The sequence below is a fragment of the Merops nubicus genome, unplaced genomic scaffold (assembly GCF_000691845.1).
Source record: "Merops nubicus isolate BGI_N331 unplaced genomic scaffold, ASM69184v1 scaffold2820, whole genome shotgun sequence".
Classification (NCBI taxonomy): domain Eukaryota; kingdom Metazoa; phylum Chordata; class Aves; order Coraciiformes; family Meropidae; genus Merops; species Merops nubicus.
Window position 1 is genome coordinate 100,140 of NW_008584687.1, and position 6,053 is coordinate 106,192.

Here is a 6,053-nt window from a genome sequence, read left to right on the forward strand (position 1 = left end):
TTATTTAGCCTCATTTATCGGTGTTCTTTCCAGATCTTCCCTAGGAATTTCATTTAAATGTGGAATTGAGGATATTCAGTAAAATTGCCTTAAGGAATGCATTGTGTTAGAATGCACATGAGGCAGCGTGTGTCCCACTTGGTTTGGGTCATTTAGAAAATTCACTCTGAATTGAGGCCATTAATCTGAACTCAGTAGAATGTTTGCTCGTGTCCCTGGGTTACCTACATAATTCATCAAAACAGGCCAAGACTGTTCAGATGAATCCAGGATTGGAGTGCTGCAGAGAACACGGGTCAGTGCTGGTGTGGGGACACAACCATCTGTCTCGTCCCTCTCCTCTCCAGCAGAGGTGTGTGGGAGGGTTTAATGTGCTGCTGTTTCCCTGGGACCTTTGCGGGCAAATACACTATAATAAAGCTACTTTATTACTGTGATTTCCTCTATACTAGAGGTTTTTCAGCTGGAGCAGTAATTGTTAAAGAACAAATCATGTGTGGGCAGCAGAGCCCAGCTTCAGCTGAGCTTTAATCTAGGATGATATTTGTGCAAAGCTTCTAGTGTGACTGTGGCTGAAGATCCTCTCCCTGGTGTCTAATGGTGAAACTTTTCCTCAGGGGAATATTGAGCATCCATCCTCTGCTACACAGTGTGTCTTTCAGAACCTTACAGGAGCTTAATGACTTGGAGCCCCCCAGCCTCTAGGAAACATGGCTGGGGTTCACTGGTGGAGCCAGGGGCTGTTTACTTTCCACACAAACCTGGTTTCTTTAGAAATCCCACGTTGAAGGCTCATCCTCCATTCTGACTTCAGCTGAAAAGTTTGCATTATTGGCTAAGTCTAATTAAAGACCAAACCTGATGTCTGCTATAAATAAGGATTTGGGGCAGAGGCTGTTTGGACACACATAGAAAAACCCACAAGACTTAGAACATTTTTAGAACAAAAGCTAATTTAATCCTAGGTGAAGGATTAAAAAACCAAAAAAGCTGTCAGAGCTTTCTTACTGCTTTGCTCTTGTTCATCATCTCTAGGTGAGACACTGGTCTGGTGGTTTTGCTGTTTCATGATGGGGTTTGGCTGGAAAGCAGCTGGGATGGAGGTAGGGCAGCACCTATCTTGCAGGAATTCTTTGGATACCACTGGAGTTGGGAATGCCATTACTGCTAGCTTAAAGCATATCTTGCAATGTGGGTGGGATTTTTTAAGCCTTCAAAATAGCATTGTATTCCTTCAAAGTCCAGTTGTCATGCTTGGAGGTACGTGTAGGTGTTCTGTTAGCTCACTCTGCACATCAGAAAGGAATAATTCAGTCCTAACTACCTCAGTCTTTTTTAGTATGTGCATTCAGCACATGAGTATGGCTGGCACATAAAATAGGATTCCTGGGCTTAAAACCCCTTTAAATGCACTTTGCTCCAAGCTGCCCCTGCCTTTGGCTCAGCTACTCGGGTAGTCTGGTGGAAGCGACTGCCTAATTCTCACAAACATTTCTCTCCAAGGTAAATAAGTGTTGCTGTCCTTAGGTGTTTGTGCCTAGGCTTCTCAAAGAGTTCATGGGAGGTGTGGGGTTGAACCCCTGCACACTGGTGCTGAGTGTTTGATATGTCTCCTTATGAAAAATGAGGATTTTTAGATCAGTCAGGAGGCTGCAAAATGGTTGGAGTGATGCCATTTCTTTTATAATATGCATATACATAAAGGCATCCTGAAATTGTTCATTAAAGTGGCTTTTTTGCCCATTTTCCTAACTGAACCTGAACAAGGTCTCTGGCTGTTCTGAGCTACCAGCTTGGTGTTATTATCCAGTTAGTGCAGCAGTTGGAAATGTGTCCCGAGACTGCAGATGCCTAATTATGAAGAAAAGATGTTGCCATTAGTCCTGGTAGAAGAAAATTTTGGTTGTGGACCTATTTGGATTTCCAGTGAGCAGTAGAGGCTATAAACAGTATATAACATGTAATGCTGTTTTCCTAGTATTTGATGTTTCATTAAAAAGATTAAAAAAAGGAACCAAAAAGACCTCGCAGACTTTGGCCGCTGAAGTGGCTCGCTCATCTGAGACCTTACATCTCTGCCTATTACTTAATGAGCGTTGATTAGGGTATGAAATTGGTTTCAATTTGCCATGGTAGGTGAAAATTTCATGCTGGAAGGAATAAGGTAAAAGGCAACACAGGAAAATTAAGTAGAGGACTCTACATGAATTGCAATTAATGTAAAGGTAAACCTATTGCCAGAGTGCTTCCAGCAGTGCCCGAGCTTATTGCCTCATCAGCAGTAATCTTTGCAATCTACATTAGCTGTTAATTTGAAATAATTTTTTTTTTTTTTTACTATTTCTTTAAAAAAACTGAAAGTGAAAATAGGCCCTTGACAGAAACTATCAAGACACAAAAAAAAGCAAGAGGATGAGAAAAATGTCACCGCTCATAATGATGTTAATTATAAGGTAAATGAATGCTGGCATTTGAGAGTTGAGCTGAAAAGATCAGACATGAGTGAAGGTGTAGAGGATTTGTGAGGAGTACGAGGAGGAGACCAGAAGTTGTGTAACATCTGAACCACTTGTATTTATGTAAGAGCAGGAGAAAGTAAAAGGTTCAGCACTCTTTCTTTGGTTCTCATAATTATACAGTGCAAATCCAGAGATACCTTTTAAAAACTTCATCTCTTGGAGTCTTAGTCTGATTTGTGGTTGCAGCAAAAGATCCCGTGTGGTAATGTTATCTTGAAAGTCACAAGGTAAGTAGGAGTAATCTATTACCTTTCATAACCTGATGGTGTTTTGATGAATGTTTTGCATTCGTTAGAGACACAGGTATTCTCGGTTGCATAAAGCTAAGGTCAAAGACTTAATTTTAATCAGGATAGCTGCCTTTTTAGCTGACATGTGCACATGGGTCCTTTTAGCAAAATTCTGGTGTGTAAGCTCTTTCTTGGCTGGAAAATATTGCTGCTTCTCCTTGTGCAGAGAAGTTAGCAAAGCAAATGTGAATAGGAGACATTCTTGCAGATTTTTTGCATTTTCTTTCATTAAGGTGAAGCACTTTCACTCCAGTCTTTGGGATTGTCAACCATCGTCATTGTGCCTTAATTCTGGAGTCTGGGAGGCTTGTTTCTTGTCTTTGCAAGCTGGGATAAGGAGTGCTTACCTCAGGGACCCATGAAATGATGTACTGGCACACCTGCCTTCAGCAGTGTTTTTTCAAGGGATAGCTTTTTTTAAGTGGTTTGGGTTTTTTTTTTTTTTGTCCTCTTTTTCCTGCCATAAAATGGGAAGAGGAGTCTGGCCAAGTTGCCCTTGGCAGAAGGGCTGTTTGACCAGGGGTGCTGGTGGTGAAGTGGTGAGGCACTGGAACGGGCTGCCCAGGGCAGTGGTGGTGGAGTCATCCCTGGAGGAGTTTGGAAAACGAGTAGATGTAGCACTTAAGGCCATGGTCTAGTAGTTAGGGAAATGTTGGGATGAAGGTTGGGCTCGATGATCCTGGAGCTCCTTTCCAACCACAGTGGTTCTGTGATTAAAGACCTCGGGCTGCCAGCCCATCAGAATGCAGAGCGCCGGGGGTGCATGGGGCGGCCGTTGGTGCCGCAGTGCAGCTCCTCTGCCTGTGCTGCAGGGACATCCCCTCTCCTGAGGAGCCTTGTGCCTGACCTTCCAACTCTGCCTGAGCCAAATTTATCCCCTTTGCGTGCCCTGTGATGTGTTTGCTTTCAACTCCCCCCCTCCTTTTTCCCCCTTTATTGTCCTGGCTGTGGCAAGCGAAGGTGACCTGGAGGAGCACAGTCCCTCGTGCTGAACTGGCTTTCAAGATGCTGCCAAAAGATGCCAGATCTTCAGCTGCATGTTATAAACTATTTATTTTCTCTATAATTCACACTATGTTGCCTTTTATTTCTGATCCTTTTTAATATGCTTAGTTACTCATGTTTTCCACTTTAATGCAATTATACTATACTTTGCCTTTTCTATATTCCAGGTAGCTGACAAGCTTGTTCAGCCATTACATGGTATTAAATGAAGTAATTGCAATATTAAGTTCTTACTTCCATGCCATAAAAAAATGCTATTAAAGAGTAACTGCATGATACCGCCTGGAGAATTGGGTGTTAGTCTGAAAGCTCTGTAAGCACATTGTGGTGGTGTTGGCCACCCTGGGATGCCTGGGAGAAGGTAGCGAGGCCTCTCCTGAGGTTTTAAAATAATTTCTTTTTTAATCTCTGCATCTATGTTCTGACAAAGGGTTGTGCATGCAGGACTTGGTTTCACATGGACTGCCTGGCATCAGCTGGGCTGTACATCGTTGACTTGAGTGAGACTTAAACATCTCCTGCCCTGCTCTAATTCATGTCCTCCAGCTAAGTGCATTTGGCCGATACCCAGTGGAGGTGTTATAAAGCTCCTTGTCCTTTTTACGCTGAGTTAATTCATGGGAAGATGCTCATTACTGCCTTCTCTTGATGGCATCACCAAGGACATCCTCTGACCAGGTTACAGGGATAGTAAGTGCTCGTGACTGTCCCCTGTGTTCTCAGCAGCTGACACCACTGGGTGGTGAGGTGATGTGCTTAGGGGTGAAGCTGATGCTTCCTTCATTGCTGGATCTCATCTGTGCTTCCCGTGGGCTCCCACTGCTTATGCTGTGACCCGAGACAAGAGCTCACCCTCAGGTGAGGTCCAGCTCTGACACGTGTGTGTGGGGAGGGAGAGAGGACAGGCTGCAGAGCTGGCTGGGCAGGGAGGGAAGGGGCAGCCTGGAGCTGATCAGCAGTTTATTTCAGCCGAATTACTTCGAACGCCGTATGTAAATGCTGCAGAGCTGAGGTGCTGTGAGTCCCCAGATAAGATGCTGGTGGGTGAGATAACAAAGGTTCAAGGAGTACTGAGCTCAGGAATGTTTCTTGACAGCGGTTGTGTTTGGATTGAGTGTGCTGCCTGCTCTTCCTTGATAGTGGGATCACCTCCCTCTCCTGCCCACTGTGCTTTCCATTTTGTATTTTGGTAATATTTGTCCACTGAACAGACAAAATGCTGCTGCCATCCCTGCCTTGGATTTTGGTTTAATGCACCTGCTATTATTTGTTACCAGATAATTTCCTTTCATGAGTGTCCTCTACAGGAATGACGTGAGGGTGTGTAATTTAATCTTGTGGCTGTAAAAATCCATTCCTGGTTGTACTTGTTGATAATTTAACTGTGACACAGCAAATATTGAGTGACTCAACTGCACTTTGATAGAGTTGTCATAATGAAGGTTGATATGTACCAGCAGGTAGAGGAAATTGCTCAAACTTTGTATATCTTATGAGCAATTGTAACAACGGGGTTTTTTTCCCAGTTGTTCTTTTATATTGACACCCTCCTCCCCAAACATTAACAGGATTTACTTTATTTATAACAAATGCCTTCTCTGTAATACTTTCACCTACAGTTGTCCATGAAATACCATTTTTGGGAAAAAATGGAAATGCCATTTTTGCCTTCAAAAAAGAAAATCCAGATATAGGAGGAGATCCTTTTCCATCATGTTGTTTGGGTTTTTTTTAACCTCAAGTCCTGAGACAGTCTTTAAGGTAAGAAGTTCACCCCAGGTTTTTTGAGTCAAAATCCAGCTATAGGACATCCTTTTCCATCATGTTTGTTTTTTTTTTTTAACCTCAAGTCCTGAGACAGTCTTTAAGGTAAGAAGTTCACCCCAGGTTTTTTGAGTCTCTTCCTGTCCTGCTGGTGTAGGACTCTGGCAGGGGAATGGCTGTTGCCCCAGACAGATAGCAGCTGTTCCTGGCAGAGGCCTCTGTGGGATTCATGCCAATTAAATCTCTGTTACTCTCTCTGTCCAGCTCTAGAACAGACACAAGCTAAACCCATTGATATTAAGCAGACAGCATGAAACAGCCTGAATTAACAAATCCTTCTTCCTCCTCCTAACTTTTGACTGAGCAAAGCATTTTATAAACATCAGATGCTTTTGACAGGACTGTTGCATAGTTGTACTGTGTGTTCTGTCCATTAAATGACTTCTGAAATTTATTGATTTACTCCTACACAACT